This window comes from Oryzias latipes, chromosome 10 (genome assembly GCF_002234675.1).
Source record: "Oryzias latipes chromosome 10, ASM223467v1".
In the NCBI taxonomy this organism is placed as follows: Eukaryota; Metazoa; Chordata; class Actinopteri; order Beloniformes; family Adrianichthyidae; genus Oryzias; species Oryzias latipes.
Genome location: NC_019868.2, coordinates 3867300 through 3885496, shown reverse-complemented (window position 1 = coordinate 3885496; position 18197 = coordinate 3867300). Strand labels below are relative to the sequence as shown.

The following is an 18197-nucleotide window of genomic DNA, read 5'->3' as shown; positions in this document are numbered from 1 at the left end:
GTTGTCCAATCCCATATTTCAAGTCAGATTCCCCCTAGATATAAATAAATACACACCAGTTTCTATTTATTATTTTAAGAAATTAAAAAGTTTTATGCTCTCACGGGCCACAGAAAATGACATGGAGGGCCACATTTGACCCGCGGGCCTCGAGTTTGACACATGTAAACTAAAGTGATTTAGAATATTGTAACGATCCAGCCGGACCGTCACTTTTGCGGGATAGCGAAACCAAGCTGGCCAATAAAGCAGCTTCATGGGAGAGCTGTCCGTGCCCCATAAACCACATGACCTCAAAAAGTCTCAGGGAAGAATAACACTAAGAGAGACAATATCTCCTTTTGAGCAACAAGCAGCACACAAACAGCCCAAACAGCATGGAAGTCACTTCAATTCACAACCCTCTCACTCAAGGTTTCACCCCAAAACTCCCCACTTCCCATGAGCCTTAGGGACTGAAGGCAGGGCTAACCCCCAGGTCGCTACACTGCCCCCACCTAAGAAGGTTAGTGTCCCCACAACCCTCACATAACTGCAGAACTGAACACCACAACACAACAGCAAAACACATGAACACACTGGTTGAAGACTCCTTCGCACAATCCTGGGTTCCAGCCATCAACGTGTACAGTCTTCCTCCCAACTAGCTTGGTTAGCACATCTGCAACTGACACAGTCCCATGCCAGTATGTGCCCAGCCAGGAGAATCACTCCCCGCCTCCGTGGAGGCACCACCATCAGGGTGCACGTCACCATGGGGGAGCAGACTCTCTCCGAGCGAAGAGCTGAACATCGGCAGCGTAGGTCCCCAGGCGTTCGTCATTGTCGCTATGGCGACGAGACTCCAGCTGCTGTCGGATCCGTTACGTTGAATCCTGCTCCCCAAAGGGAAGCTCTGCTGTCCGCACTGACAGGTCTCGCAGCTCCGCAGGTGGGAGGTCCAGCAGTGCCTGGAGTGTAGCGCTCTCCAACGCCAGGCCTGGGTGTGTGACGAGTCTCCTCGGGATTCCAGCCATCATGGCCGGTCGCCAGGTTGACCTGAGCCAGGTGTAATTCCAGCGGTGTGAAGCCATTGTGTCATGAGAGTTCAGCTGGGCTGCACACTGTCATCACAGACTGCTCTTGACGGTCCATTGGTGTCGTGAGGACCCGACTCCTAGGGACAGGCTGCAGATGACGGCGGGTGCTCGAACCATCAGGAAGATGATGTCGCCCTTACTCCTCCCTTGACCCAAACTGCCTCCAGGGTCTGCTGGTCCGTCCCTCACTCCATGACGTAGCTCCCCATAGCGTAGCAGCGGCTAAGCATCCCACTTCTGACACCAATGTAACGATCCAGCCGGACCGTCACTTTAGCGGTAAGCGAAAGCCAAGCTGCTTTCTTTAGCAGCTTGGCTTTCGCTTACCCGCTAAAGTGACGGTCCGGCAAAAAAGCAAAAAAGAGAAAATAAAATGTGTTAAAGTGATATTTTTCCATTTAGAACTCATCTCTCTGCTTTATTCTGAGACCGGATGTTCTGGACATTAGAAAAATTGTTGAGATGAAAGAAGGGCATTCTAGAAATTAGATTTATGTGAAAGTTAAAAGTCAAGTCCTCATCAAAAATGACTCCAAGGTTTTACACAGTAGGACTGGAGACCAAATGAATGTCAAAGAACAAACAACCTTGGTTTAATCCAGGTTTAGGAATGTAAAATGAGAACTTACCCAAGTCTTTAAATCTTGAACACATACTGGAAGCCTTTCAAAGGAGGAGAAATGTGTTGGTTTAATAGATAGATATGTCACAGTATCATCAGCATTGCAACATGTGCAGTGGTGCCTGATAATTTACCTGAATGGAAGGACGATTGGACTAAACAGAACTGTACCAAGCATGCTGTGCTGCACCGTTACTGATCTTCAGGGTAAGAAACTCGTCTTTTGCATGAACAAACTGGAGTCTAAGATGACGTGAAACATCTTAAAGCAGTTCCTTTCATGATCATTTGGATGCCAAAATGAGAGACTCCATGCGCCTTCTCAATCTTCACTCCATCTTTCTGCCCCAGACCCCCCCCCCCCCTCCACCGCTGCCCCCTCCCATTATGCCACAAAACACTGATTATTTTTACTTCAGGTCTGCAATAATTCATTGTTAAACCATATGTTTGTACTGCTAGTAATTTAAACTGCATGTCTTTTACTAATTTGCTTCCCAATAAAGTGCCTGGTTCCGTTGTTTTTCAGCCAGGGTGTACCCGGGTCAAACCTGAACCAACCTGTGGGTCGGCTCTCAAAAACTTCATCATATGGAGATTTTAGCTGAACTTTCTGCTCCAGTTTTAACCAAAACTCTGAGAAGACCTGAAGAAGACATCCGTCATCTCGGTACCCTTGAAGCTCTTGTGTGTCGTCTGGTTTTGATGCCAACAGTTTGTGATGGACTGCTGAGCAAACATTTTAAGTCTCTGACGAAAGAAGACGTTGGTGAATTATTTGGTTTATTCCAAGCAGTTTAAGATTAATGAAAAAATCAATTTTCTGAGTTCTTTGTAAGTCTGTTTGCTCGGTTAAGTCCACATTGCGAGAACTTTAGAGAGGCTCGTTTTTAACTGTAACCCCAGATTATCCTAATTACACACAATCACAGGCTTGGGCCTTTGACAGTTGAGCCTCATTTGCTTCTGCGTGTGAGCACATGAGGGCGGGAACCCCCCATCACTCTGAGGAAGGCTGCATTTGGGCAGAAGATGACTGTCCCTGGCTTTATCTGAAAAACTGTTTTGTTTTCACATCTCTGGAATGTTCTTCTCAATAAAAACAATCCAATCTCGACCCAATATTATGGGAAAATCCCAATGAACTTCTACTTGCAGGCATCATGGATCTGGGATTAATTCTGGCATTTTATTTTCCACTTCTCACAGATTTTCTGACATTTTTGAATATTCATTCTTATACAGAGCATACAGATGTAATTTGTGTAAAAAATAAGAAAACATAATTAACTAGTTCCAAATAATTAATCATATAACAATAAAACATTATTTTCAGATATGGGATATGCAGTTTTTGTTTTGGTGATGAATCACTTTAGTGAACCAGCTGCCTCCTAAAAGCTCCACAAGAACCAGCAGCAGCAAAGCAGTCCTCAGGCCCCTCTTTGAGTAAAAAACACACCAGATCAAACGCAGATCCTGCAAAGACACAACACAAGTTGTGATGAATCACACCCAGGAAAACTGCAGCAAAATAACAGACGGTCATCAAACATTAGCATCTTCAGAGATCCGCTCCATCCAATGATGATTCTGCTCCGAAGAAAGCAGAGACCAAAGCTCCACAACCGTCGCATTTCATTTCATTTGGGAAGATCTGAGTTGTGCAGTTTGACACTTCAGCCTGAACATTAAAGCCTGTTCTGCAACTAGCACCTCCGGAGCTACATGTGGCTCTTTTACCCCTCCATTTTTGCTCTCTGGTTATTGAATAGAATTAAAATTAAAAGTTGTCAAATTTGAAAGGTAACTGTAAAGTAAAAATTAAGTAAGTAGTAAGGTTAAGAAAGTAAAGTAACTAAACTTTATTCAACTTATTCACCAACAGTCAACGGACAGTACATATCCCAAGTCAAGCTCAAACAGTTTGACAGATTTTTGAGTGCTGTGTGCAGAGAATCTGTTGAAGGGCAGTAAGCTCAGCCAGAACTCAGATGCACCAAATTATAAGGCAGATTTTCTAATACTGAGCAAATTTAAGGATTTTAAGTTTGCCTTATGGTGGGAAAAATACACTAAGGGTCACTTAATTAGCACTGATTTAATTTGGGATTAGATGTACACATTTCTGGCTGAGATGCACCACAAACAGCAAAATAACTTTTTTTTTTTAACCTGTCCTGTCCAACAGCTGTCCACACACACACTCATATGTTATAAACACACCTGTTGGCTCCAAAAACTTTCACATGTCAGCATGTACACAAAACAAATAGTGTTCACACACACATACTTATGCCTACAAATCAACCAGTGTGAAATATTTCATTCAATCACACAAATTATTAGTGCAAAGGTGAGCTAACACCTGTGCTCAGGTGAGTGTTTATGTTCTTCTAAAATGAATGGTGGAATGTGAAAAGAAGGAGGGAGAGGGCCCAGCCATCCCCACACCAAGACCCCCACCGCAGCAGCGGTTGCTGTCAGTGAGAAATTGACCTGAATGTCTCTTTAAGTGTTTGAAAGATGCAGACTCCTAGTGTAAGAGCTTTTGAATCTCAGTGTTTCCCCTAAAATATGTTCTGAATAAATCAAATCATTGGGATTTAGACAGCTGTCAGTTTATGGAGCACAGGTCAGAGAGGATATCCAGCACCTCACCTGAACAGTTTCCTCATCTCTTCTCTGTCAGGTGAGCACACATGTGCTCTTATTCTATACAAATCATATGACATAAACATTTACTTGACGTTTAGTAGTACAGGGAATGTTCATTAAACACAAACTGTTCATAAAGAGCCGATACCTGGCAGCTGTAGAGACCCATCTGTGGCCTCTGAGCCACCCGACTGCAACAGGGGGTTAAAGGCCTTGCTCAAGGACACTGCAGCCACATTACAGAGGTGAGAAAGGCACCAGTGATCATCTTTTCCATCCGGATCCCATTCTAATGGTCCTGGAACTCAAACTAGCTGCCGTCTACACAAAGATCTGTTCCACAAACCTTTACCGTAAAACATTTTTTCAAGGATTAGGATGTTTTGAACATGTGTTACCATGAGCCAGGACTGTGAACATGAAGTGCAATGATGTGCTGCTGACCGAGACAGGCCACTCAGCAAGCCGAGGTCCTGCAGACACCAGGACCTGATCAGAATCAGAACCCAGAAGGTACCAAAGCCTTTTCTGATGCTTCTGTACTCTATTGTCAAATTCAACAAGACTGCAGTTCTTTTACGTCAACCGAACTCTGCGAGCTGCTAGCCGGGATCGTCCCCGGCTTTTCGCTCACCGGCTAAAAGCCCAGACTGTGACCTTGCTTTAAAGAGCCGTGAATCCTGCAGGAATTTATGCGGCTTTTCTGGGATTTCTGTCACAGCTTCTGAGAATTTTCAATGGTGTTTCAGTCACGATCGCAGAAATCTATCTGAGGGAAAAGCATCACTTTTTGACAAAACAACCCAACACTTTGTACCTGATGTGAAGCTGAAACCACAGACATGGTCGAGTCCGATCACGATAACAAGATGCAGCAGGTCCCACATGTGTTCAGGACTCCATGCAGGGCTGCAGCAGTGAACTGCAGAGACCTCTCCTCTGAGTGATGAAACCCACCACCAGCAGTCCTCCTGACAGGAGTGCACTGCAGGAGAAGTGACCGACGGGGTTTTTACCTTATTTTTTCCAGACAGACAGAATAAAAAAAAGCATTTCAGGAATTCAAATCAATACCAATACTGTCTTTCCCTAAGAATACAATAAAGGTTAGAGAATGATGAAACTTGATATAATTTCTAAATAATATCATTTTGTGTCTATCCAAAATAATGACAGGATGTGTAAAACCCACAAATTATTAGAGCCCACAAGTCATGTAATGTAAAACATAAGGAAATTATACATTTGGTGAGAATTTGAGCTTTTCTAATTAATCTTTTAAACTGAAAATCTAGAGCAGCTCTATAGAACCACACAACTCTTCCTCTCTGAAATATGAACAAAGAAGCCATCTAGAAACATCTGATGAAGTTCTAATTTACAATGATGAAGACCAAAACGCTTAAATTATGAGGAAATGAGGTTGGAGTCATACTGAATATCCTTGCTCCCCCTTGTGGTGAGGCTATGAAACGAGATGCACTGCCTGTTTATCATTACAAACTCTATTCCTGTTCATCTCTTCTTCCGCAGGTTCTGTTAAAACCGGGCCAAGCCTATGTCCTGAAGGTCCAGATGAAATCAGACCTTTATTTCTCCACATGTTCATGTCTTCTACCCTGAAGAAACCCTCAACTACGTTTTTTTTTCTGATTGTTTTCCTTCCTGCTTGGAGTTCATCCTTTAACCTGAAGCTTCTGGAGTTTTCTGCAGTTTCTCTTTTACATTTTTTTTAAAACTCTTCTTGAGCTCCAGATGTTCCTTCAGAGTGGTTCTTTCTGTGGGTGTTCCTGCAGATTCACGAGTGCTCGGCGTGTCAGGACGAGCCTGCAGCACTCTGGGGATAAGGGATTACTGGGTAATCTGGGTGTTTGCAAACAGGTAAGGAGTCGGGTTAGACGGGCTGATTCTGCCGGGTCGTCCCACTCAGGAACTTGGTGGGTGTTCCTGAACCCCTCCCCAGCCCCTCTGGCTTGTTTGCCTGTCAATCATCAGAGGTCAGATGTGGCTTTTGATCATGAATGAAACTGCAGTTATAGGACTGACGTAGTTCTGAAGAGCTGAACTGATCCTAATGCGGGTTCTCCTTTCATCTGTTTCCTCTGAAACGTAAAACCAGAACATTTTTAGAGGCTGCAGCCAAAGCTTTTATTGATATTATAACGAGAGATGTACATTTAAAACATTAATACACACTTGTGTGTTCAGCATGAAGTAGAACTGAGTCCTCTGGACTCCAGCATTAATGTTAGATTAGTGGTGATGGGCCCCGGGGCCACACAAACATGAAGCCTTTGGCACCTTAAGCCTTACAATCCCACAAACACCCTCAGAACCTTCCTCAGCTGGCTGGGCCTTGATCAGTGTCTGTGGTCAACACCCCCACTCCCACCCCCAAGCTCCTCCTTTAGAGCTGGTTCAGCTGGATTTGGACCTTCGTCCGGTTTACCCCACAGGGCAGAAAGAGTCATCGCTGACTCTGGAGCTGTCTGAGCAATGGCCTCTATGCGTTCTATGGGACGGACGCAAACGTGCAACCATCACCAACAAACCCCCTGTCATATAAACCTGTGACATTTGGCTTCATCATTTTGCAGTGTTTCAATTACAGAAAAAATATATTTAAATATTTTTCAGACTACAAAAGATTTTAGATTCAAACATTTTAATAAAGGATTAGATATTTTTATTCTTTTTATTTTAAGATCAGAATCAAGATCAGAAATGGACATGTAAAAAATATTTTAGATAACAGAGTGGGTCTTAATAAAAAAGTATTTTCAGATTACAATTCACTTCAGACTTTTGAAATGTACCGTAAATTCCGGACTATAAAGCGCATCCGATTACAAGCCGCACCCGCCCATTTTCACGTGTTTAACTACTTTTAAACATACATAAGCCGCGTCGTAGTATAAGCCGCAGGGCTGTGAGCGCAGGAAAAAAGTAGCGGCTTATAGTCTGGGAATTACGGTAATCATCTTTTCGATTACAGCGCCTTAAAACATATTTTTCTAGAATAATTAAATGAAAGAACCAAATCTAAATTCAAGTTTTTCTCTTTTATTTGGTTACTTCAAATGCTGTATATATATATATATATATATATATATATATATATATATATATATATATATATATATATATATATATATATATATATATATATATATATATATATATATATATATATATATATATATATATATATATATATATATATATATATATATATAAAAGAAAACTTGCCCCTTTCACCCTTTTCGTGGGTGGTTTCTCACTCAAGCTCGGGTCCTCTACCAGAGGCCTGGGAACTTGAGGGTTCTGCGCAGTATCTTAGCTGTTCCTAGCACTGCTCTTTTCTGGATTGAGATGTCTGAGATCTTTCCAGGTACCTGTTGTAGCCACTCCTCCAGCTTGGGGGTTACTGTCCCGAGTGCTCCAATTACCACAGGCACCACTGTCACCTTCACTTTCCATGCTTTCTCCAGTTCTTCTCTGAGTCCCTGGTATTTCTCCAGTTTCTCATGTTCCTTCTTCCTGATGTTTCCATCGCTTGGCACTGCCACATCCACCACAACGGCTTTCCTCTGTTCTTTATCCACCACTACAATGTCTGGTTGGTTCGCCATACCATCCTATCAGTCTGGATCTGGAAGTCCCACAGGATTTTTGCCCTTTCATTCTCTACCACCTTCGGGGGTGTTTCCCATTTTGACCTTGGGGTTTCCAGTTCATATTCTGCACAAATGTTCCTGTATATTATTCCAGCCACTTGATTGTGGCGCTCCATGTATGCTTTACCTGCCAGCATCTTACACCCTGCAGTTATGTGCTGGATTGTTTCAGGTACCTCTTTGCACAGCCTACACCTTGGGTCTTGTCTGGTGTGGTAGATCTGAGCCTCTATTGCTCTGGTGCTCAGGGCTTGTTCCTGAGCTGCCAGGATGAGTGCTTCAGTGCTGTCCTGTAGGCCAGCCCTTTCTAGCCATTGGTAGGACTTCTTGATATCAGCCACTTCAGTTATGGTCCGGTGGTACATCCCATGCAGGGGTTTGTCCTCCCATGAGGATCTGTCCTCCAGCACTGTATCCTCTGCTCTCCATTGCCTGAGACATTCACTGAGCACACTGTCAGTTGGGGCCTTGAGCTTGATGTACTCATGCATCTTGGATGTTTCATCCTGGATAGTGGCTTCTACGCTCACTAGTCCTCGGCCTCCTTCCTTGCGGCTAGCATACAGTCTTAGGGTGCTGGATTTGGGATGGAACCCTCCATGCATGGTAAGGAGCTTTCGTGTCTTAACATCCGTGGTCTGTACCTCTTCCTTTGGCCATCTTATTATTCCTGCAGGGTATCTGATAACTGGCAGTGCGTAGCTGTTTATTGCCCGGGTCTTATTTTTGCCATTGAGCTGGCTTCTCAGGACTTGCCTTACCCGTTGGAGGTATTTAGCTGTTGCAGCTTTCCTTGTTGCCTGCTCCAGGTTGCCATTTGCCTGTGGAATTCCGAGGTACTTGTAACTGTCCTCGATGTCTGCTATTGTTCCTTCTGGGAGTGAGACCCCTCCTGTGTGGACTACCTTGCCTCTCTTTGTCACCATCCGGCTGCATTTCTCGAGCCCGAATGACATCCCAATGTCAGTACTGTAGATCCTGGTGGTGTGGATCAGGGAGTCAATGTCACGCTCGCTCTTAGCATATAGCTTGATGTCATCCATGTAGAGGAGGTGACTGATGTTGGCCCCATTTCTGAGTCGGTATCCATAGCCAGTCTTGTTGATTATTTGGCTGAGGGGGTTCAGACCTATGCAGAACAGCAGTGGGGACAGAGCGTCACCTTGGTATATCCCACATTTGATGGACACTTGTGCAAGTGGCTTCCCATTGGCTTCAAGGGTGGTTTTCCACAGCTTCATTGATATATATATATATAATATAACTTCATTGAGTTATATATATATATATATATATATATATATATATATATAGATTGTTGAAGATGTTTGAGAGCATCAGTGCTCATGTGGTTGATTGTACCGCCCCCTGGTGGGAAACTCATTACCAGGGTTACAGCCAATCAAATGAAGATGTGATGTCAGGCCCTGAGTGTCTCCTGCAGAGTGTGTGTCCTCTGGATGTCTCCATCAGGATGAGATTTTCACCTACAAGCCCACCAGGGTTCAGACGGAACATCCCTTCGGGAACATCCCTTTCAAACATATGTGTTTGCTCAGACTCTCCTGTCTTGCAGTCTGAGGATGCAGGTATCAAACAGTTGTTTGCTGCACGTGCACTGCTGCACACACACTCGTGCATGAATTCTAACAGGCTGCACATCACGGACAGGAGGCGTTGAATCTGAGCCCTGCTGCCAGTCCATCTCTAAAGCATCATTATTCCTCTGTTGTGGTGCTGAATGATCAATGATGCTGAGGGTTTGCATTAATAATTTGCAAAAGAGGGAATTTGTGTGTGAGTGGAAACATATTGGGGGGGGGGTCTGTTGTGCTGTGGGATGCAGGAAGGCTGATCACTTGTGTGTCAGGGGAGTCTAATGCAATTATGCCTGTTTGCTTACACCATGTGTCCTCTTCCGTCTGCGCAGCAGCATCAGTGCTGCTCCCACCGACACCCCCCCCCACTCAGCTCCCAGTTTGTTTGCAGGGGGGGTTCCATGTGCCCCCGCTTTCACTGTCACTAATTAAAGTAAACCAATAAGTCTGGGGGAGGAGGAGGGTGCAGTGAATAAGATGTGTTTGCAGCTCAGACTGAAGTCCAACTCAGAAGTCAAAAGAGACATTGTGAGAGTTATTGAGGAGGGGGGCAGGGGGGGGGGGCATATTTATAGACCCATAATGGAATAAGGAAGACTCAACGGGGGGAGAGGAGTTTGTCTAAAAGATTAGTGATGGTCTCCTTACAGCTGGTTCTCCCTCATCTGTTCTTTCTCCCACACATGGATGGATGGATGGATGGATGGATGGATGGATGGATGGATGGATGGATGGATGGATTGATAGAAAATGGATGGATGGACAGACGGATGGATGGATGGATGGATGGATGGATGGATGGATGAATGGATGGATGGATGGATTGATAGAAAATGGACGGATGGACAGACGGATGGATGGATGGATGGATGGATGGATGGATGGATGGATGGATGAATGGATGGATGGATGGATGGATGGATGAATGGATGGATGGATGGATTGATAGAAAATGGACGGATGGACAGACGGATGGATGGATGGAGGGCTCGCTGATGACCCCCCCGGGACGCGCTGACATTTCTCTTTGTGTATCCAGTGCCGGGGCTGATATCGGGCTAATCCGTCGTCCTGGTGTTTGCTCTGTGGGATTTGGGAAAGGAAGGCAAACACGCAGCACACCGAAATCAAGCTAAGATGTGGGGCAACTGTCAGACAAAAAGTGTGTGTGTGTGGGGGGGGGGGGGGGGTCTGCAGGGGGGAAGCAACGAGTTGTTGATTTTCTCAGTGTGAAACGGTAGGAATAAAACCCACGTCCAATCCGATCCGTTTAGGACGACATATTTGGTGCTTAATCCACGGGTAAAGTTGAAATCTGTGTTTTCTGGCAGGAACGTTGACCTTGCATAAGTGGAGCTTCTTAAAAACTCATTTCTAAAAGGCCTCAGGACATCTGTCAACACCAGCCACAGCTAGGAGCAGTTTTCTCTAGGTCCTCTGATTCTGGTAACACCTGTATGTAACACAATGAGAAACCAGAAAAAGGTCGACACTACCGGACATCACTGATTGGATGATGATCTGCAGCATCACTTCATGCCAAATAACAACCTGTTGAAATGATGGACAAACGTCATCATCCAATCAGTGATGTCCCACTGCACCTACTGTACCTTTTCTGCTTTCCTCTTGTGCTCATTGTGTACTTTCTGAAAATTACTGTTGTTTTCCAAATGTTTATTTTTTAGTTAGTTTCATTGTTTAAATTGTCTTCTGGTTCTAGAATTCTATTTTGATTAATGGTCAATGGTGTGATTTGCACTTCAGGGCCACTGTAGTCTGAGACATTTGAAATACACTATAGTTTAATGTTTGGAAATGTTTCCTTATTTAACATGAAACAGCAGAAACACAAATTTATTCTTCAAAAAACTTTTACTTTGTTTGGAAATGTTTCCCATTTCAGGTTTCTCATTTTTATTTCTTTCAATAGACTGAGACTGGAGAACAAAAAGGAAGATTGAATGAATATGTAAACAAAATGGTTTTCAGAACTGTTAACCCAATTCTATTTCCCCTAAAAGGGATTTTGATTCATTCTCAAACATCAGTTTTCTGTTCTGTCTGTTTTTAGTCTCTGGTTCGTCCTTGTCACTATGCATGTTTCCAACAGATCAGCCGTAAAGTTTGTGTAGGATGTTTTCAATCATGCTAACAAGCACTCGTCTGTCTTGTGTGAAATGGATTGATTATCAGCAGAAACTCTACACAAACTCAAGGCCTCATTTGCAAACTTTTTTTCAACAGTCAGCTGACCTGCTGCCCCCAGGAAGCTGCAGACTCGGATCCACGCCTTCCTGCAGTCCCCCATGAGAATCACATTTAATGCATCCATCTTTTTTCCAACACACATCTGCCACCTCATCCTTCCCTCCTCTGCAGCATTGGAGTAACACCCCCCACCACTCCATCCTGTTCACAGATCCTTCTCGCTTTAATGCTGGAAAGATGAAATCTGCAGACGAGTTTGTGGTTTTGATTTCTCAGAACTGTCTCTCCAGCTGCAGGGAAAGATGTTGCAGTCAGTCAGAGATGCTTCACTGTTTGGGTCTAAGACAAAACTCAGTCAGAGCTGAATGAGACAGAAGCCCATTTTGAGGAACAAAGGATGTCCAATAGCCCTTTGTCTGTACGTGCGTGTGTGTGCACGTGAATGTGTCTGATGGGATGGTGACGAAAGCTTCAGCCCCCCTGAGTCCCTGAATAGGAGAACTTTTGGAAGAAGACGGATGGACTCGAGTTTGAGCCTAAAGTTTTACCAAACTGGATCAGACTTCTTGGCTCCACATCCTCCAAGATCTGCAGCCAACATATATGAACAAGCCGTAAATATAAACTTGGCGAGGTCACCTCCAGCCCCTCCTTCTGGGCCTTCCTGAGAGTGAGTAATGGGCCGACGCACCACAGCTACAAGTGTTCGGCAGGGTATGGAGTGGGTTCTTTGGGAGCGGCCCAGCCCTTCTGTGGCCAGCCAGTGAGCCAAAGGACTCTGATTTGCGAGGCTCATCTAAGAAAAACAGTGAGTTATTGTGAGCAGGGCAGCAAAACAGAATGATGAACTCCACTGTGGCCGTCTGTGACTCACTGCACGCTCATTTGGAGTTTTTCATCTCACCGCAGCCTTGAAACTGCAGCAAGACTTGGATGATGTCAGACCAGAGAAAAACTCCTCTCAGAGTTTTTCCTTTACACGATTCTTTCTGCTGCAGGAAACTCAGATATTTTAATGTTTTATTTGGAGTTTGGGGGGTTCTGTGGCCCGTTTCCAGTACCAGCAGAAACGTCCTCTTCAAACAGCCAACAGAGCTGGACATCAGTGATGTTTTCCTCCTCATGCAGAGAAGAACATGAACATGTACTGAAGTGCAGACACTGTTTGTGTTTCTCAGTAGCAAGGTTGATGATGATGTAATCTGGGAGGTAAACAGGAAGAAAATATCCTTTTTTTTTACCTGAGCATAAAAGCCAACTGCTAATGTTTTTAATAAGGTTCTCTGATAGAACAGCATAATTCTTCTTCAAAAAGTCCTCCATGATCCAGACAGTCAACTGTTCCCATCTGCTCTCCAGGGGGCACCACGCTCAGAATAAAAGGGCACTTTTCTTAGATCTAAACCAATGGAATTTATGTCTTGGTGTTGCTAAGAACAAAGGTGTTGGCTCGGAAGGTAGCGACAGGTCACTGCAGGTCATTTCTGGACCCAGCCAAGAACCAGACTGCTAATTCTGTGAGGGGGGGCCCTTCCTGCTCAGGCTGAACGGTGTGCCTGAGACCAAACAAGGGAGTGTCCCCAAAAGAGCCTCAGCTAATCTCTCAATTACTGCTTTACTGTCAGACTAAAGACAACAAAAGCTTAGAGCTGTCGTGCACGGACCTCCTCGTGACTGTGCACGTGTGAAGGGCTGTGTGGTCGAGTCTTCTTCTTTGTTTTCTGATCGCGTTCCAGCAGAAAGGACGTCACAGGCTCCGGGACCATGACCACAACCTGTGTTGGTTTGGCAAGGAGACGACGATGAGTTCCTCTGGAGGGTTTGAGGTTCAGGAAGGCCTCAGCCACACAAGTTGTTCTTTAAACTGACGCAGCATCAGCTCCTTCTTTAAAAGATGACCCACATCGACAACAGCATGAAACAGTCAGGCCAATGCTGCCGAAAACCTGCACAGGAAATGAATTTCATCAAAACGGTTCCGCTCTCATCTGGCCTGAGACTCGCTGCAGGGAAGATTGGGGCATCGTGGGTGTGACCTCAGATAGGATGAAACCTGCCTTGCATGGATGTTTTTTGCTGGTCTGTGGTGTAATGAATCATTTGAACAATTCCATTAGATTCATGTAATAACTTGTGGTTGCTGATACCATTCATAGTCAATACTGGTTCATTTTAAACAATCTGATTCACTGACCTAAAATGGATCCAGAACATCTTTATCTAAAACTTCCACCAGTGTGACTCAGAGAGAAATTCCTGCTACTGAACAGTGAAGTTTTCCAGATTCTTGGATTTCTTCCAGATCATCAAGTGGAAATGAAATATGTGTCCAAACAAACAAGTAAACTAGAATAAATGTCAAATCCATTCACATTCTAGTTTCCTAAAGTTCACCACTGTTGTTTTTCCACATCCACAGAATCCAAAGAGAACATTCTTAGAACATTCTAGACACTGGATGGTCACATGACTTTGCTAAATTCAAAGTGTGTCCACACATTGGACTGTGATGATGGACTGATCACTTCCTGATGACATCACATGTGTGTTGTCCTCTGTGATGCACTTTTTACATTATAGTAAAATTAGCATTTATTTGTGGATTCAGCTTTAACAAGAAGATATTTGTCCTGTGTCTTTGTTCATCAGCTTATAAAATAGTCAGCCGTCTGCGGCTGATGAAGACACTGCGCTGCTCTGCATGCCTTTCAGCTCACCTTCAGCAGAAGCTGTTCCAGAACCGGATCATCTTGGATCCAGTGGGATTCTGTCTGCAGATGCTGCTTGAATCTGAATCAAAGGCTTCATATTTAAACCTGTTTCCGTCAAAACCTATAAAATTCAGAAATCAGAAAAGAAGTGTTTTTTGCAGCACAGAGATCAGCGGCGTTCACAAAACAAGGCTCCCACCTAGTGGAGAATAATGTAATTGAAGAAGAGAAGTTTATTTTCTCCTTTTTCAGACTCAAATTCAGATAAGAAAGAAGCCTTCATTGTTTCTCCTGCAGGCGGATGACAGTCTGAATGCTGAAAGAAAAATGGATCAATAATCAGCCAAAGACACCCCCCGTCACACATTTTCCCCCTCGACGGGGAACAACTTTTTTTTTCCAGAATTTTCCCCAAATTTCCCACACATCTGCTATAAATGGGGGTGGGTAACCAGCAACACCTGTACAAAATAAATAAATAATAATTATATCTTTCATTTGAAGCCTCTTTGAGGCCATGCAAGGAGACGACAGATGTTACAGTGAGAGAGAGAGACACAGTTATAGTGAAGACGCTAGTTCATCCAGAAGTCTTTCAGTTTACACTCAAATACGGTGAGAAGGTCAATCATCCTGAGATCTCTTTACCCGGGGGTAAAAGCTGTTTATTTTGGAGAAGAAAGATCTGGTACCAACAAAAGGAAGTTCTGTTTTGTTGCTGTTGAGCTTGAAGAAAACTGGTGGGAGGGGTGTTGATTGACAGAGCAAATGCAGGACAAGCAGGGTGAGGATGGAGAGGGATCCAGAGCGTGCTGCAAGGAGGAGGTTGCTGGGAATTTCAATAATCCAATCCAATGATTTTTTTTTTGTGTGTGTGTGTGGGGGGGGGGGGGGGGGGGGGCAAAAACCAGACCGGAACGGCTTATAGAGATCTGAGTTAGACGTTGTTTGGCCTTTTTTAAGGATTTCTGAGATGAGGGGAAATAGGAGGTTCGTTACTGCAGCTACTTGGATCTGATTCCGCCTTTTTAACACTGGGGTGACAGCAGGAGCTTTAAAAAGGGAAGGAACAATTCCAGAGAAAAGAGATAAAGGTTGATGGCACAGAAGAGGGGAGGCATGATTTACCTGACGCTGAGGGGAGGGGCGTGAAGATAGTGTAAAAATGAAAACAAGATTTGACGTGGATGGAGTTATGAGAGTTATGAAGATCCAAACTGTGGTCCGAAGAGGAGCCATGCTGCTCAGGTTGACAGGACTTTAGTCTTACTTTCACTTTTCAGGACAAACATTTTTCCAACACTAAAACACCACAAAAAGAGTGCACGTTTGTTTAACTTTGACCTGTCCAGGATGTACTCTGCTGGGATAGAACCCTGCGACTCAGAAAGGGATGGAGCGGATTGAGAAAAAATGGATCGATGTTTAACTTTAGCATAATTGTTTATTCAGAACGTTCAGCTTTAGAATGGTTCTGTTGGCTTTATAATAATAATAATAATAATAATAATAATAAATTTTATTTAGAAAGCTTTTTACATTTTAGGTAAAATCTCAAAGCACTACAATGAAGGCAGGAATAACAATGGTTTAAAATAAGAACAAAGTAAGACAAAAAACAACAATAAAAGTACTAAAAAGCATTATTAAAAAGGAAAGTTTTTAAGCCTTTTTTAAATGTGCCAAGGCTTTGTGAGGCTCTGAGGGATTCTGGAAGATTGTTCCAGAGTCGAGGGGCAGCAGCTTGAAAGGCTCTGTCTCCCATTGTGGTTAGCCTGGTCCTTGGTTGATGAAGGCAATGTGTAAAATTTGAGCGGAGGAGTCCTGAAGTGGCGTGTGGGGAGAGGAGCTCACTGAGGTAGGCAGGGGCAGTTTCATGGACGCATTGGTAGGTGAGGAGACATAGTTTGTATTGAATTCTGGAACAAATGGGTAGCCAGGGAAGTGACTGAAGAACAGGAGTGATGTGGTCAAATTTGTGTCTCCTTGTCAGGACCCTAGCAGCGCAGTTTTGGATGTGCTGGAGCTTATCCAGGCTCCTGCCAGAAAACCCAACAAGGAGAGCATTGCAGTAATCCAGTCTGGAGGAGATAAATGCATGGATCAGTTTTTTCTCCATCAGACTGGGTGACTGAGGGGCGGAGCTTTGCAATGTTTTTGAGATGGAAAAAAAGAGACTTTGGAGAGGTGACGTACATGATGATCAAATGTTAGAGTAGAATCGATTTTGACACCATGATTTATCACAGGTGAAGAAAGCGGAATGTTGTGACCAGAAACCAGAATGCTTTTGATGGAGGATGTTTTGGCTTTATGCATTCTTTTACTACCTTATGCTAACCTTAGCCACAGTAATATAGCAGTGGTTACAGACCTTTTCCAGAGAGAGGTTGTGGCTCATGAACTCGTCCATCTTCAGCTTCTGGTTCACATACTCGTCCACCAACTCAGGCACCTCCACTACGCTCTTCTGGCCTTCGGAGAGAAGAACCGGGTTAACTCTGGTTCCCTGCTAACATGTTATCAGGAAATGCAGATTAAAGTTATTCAAAAGATCCAGCCTCTAAACTGCCTTCACCCCCAAAGTAGGTCCACTTCAAGTGCGCCCCAGAAGGACTTTCAGGACGTGGATCCATCTGCTCCTTCTCTCTCTCTCTGAGAACGTGAGCACAAGATCCTCACATGTGCTCAAAACTTAACTGCACACTGAGGGTAGAAGATGTAAAGACCCCCACCATGACCATCGGGCTTCCAACACACTCCAGGGCGTAGTCCACGCCGCCATCTGTCATCTCCACCAGGACTTCATGGAGAGGCTTTGTGGGATAACTAGGGTAGTTATAAAATTGGGTCATTTCATTGAGTTTTAACTGATAGTTGAAGCCAAACATAAGGCCTAAAAGGACGCCTCCCCTGGACCAGGACTTCATGGGTCTTTGGTGGGGGAACCTCCATCTCCTCCACAGTGAGGGATCTCCTGGGCTTCCAGGCAACAGCTGCCTTGCACCTCTGAAAGCACACCTGCTTCAGCTGTTTGTGCATGTGACTATCAACGACTGGTTACAAACACAATCACACACTCTTTCCTCTCTCTCTCTCACACACACACTCTCGGAAAACAAAAGCATTCCTCCCTGACCAGCTGTTGCCATAGTTACCCGCGCAGCAGAATTTTAAAAAGCCAACAAACACTTAAACATCTCCACTATTGGAGCAGCGTCTGTCTGGCGAAACTTTTGATGAAGTCAGAGTGGTCTGTCTCTTTAAGGACGGGGCAGGTCGGCTTATGACACAAAGAAGACAAGGGTTGCCAGATCGGTCATGTTTCCGCTTCTTTGGAACTCTTTGGGCTGGACACATCTGCAGTTGGCAAAATGAACAAATTCAGGCTGTTTTTCTCAAAACTGATGTTTTGTTTTAAATTTAAAAAAATGTTTTTCTAGAAATTATGCTTAAAGAGTTTTGTTGGTTAACCAGATGTCACTAGAAAGAGCTGTAGTAAATTACTTTAGAATTACTTTAAAATATTATTCACACATAAAAAAGTATTCATCCAAATAACTATCAATATTACAGAAACAATTAACACCTAAAACAAAAAAAAATTGAACATATTGAACTGGAGGTGTAAAATTATGGAA

At 43.9% G+C, this 18197-nt stretch overlaps 1 long non-coding RNA gene across 1 annotated transcript; it reads right to left on the bottom strand.

The window, feature by feature from the left end:
• Positions 1-12854: 12854 nt before the first annotated feature.
• On the bottom strand, positions 12855-17400 carry LOC105353707. Its single transcript, XR_908426.3, has 5 exons — positions 17292-17400; positions 17135-17211; positions 16931-17031; positions 14563-14677; positions 12855-13791 (listed from the first exon to the last, which is right to left on the bottom strand). It is a non-coding gene; the product is annotated as an uncharacterized LOC105353707 (long non-coding RNA).
• Positions 17401-18197: the final 797 nt, after the last annotated feature.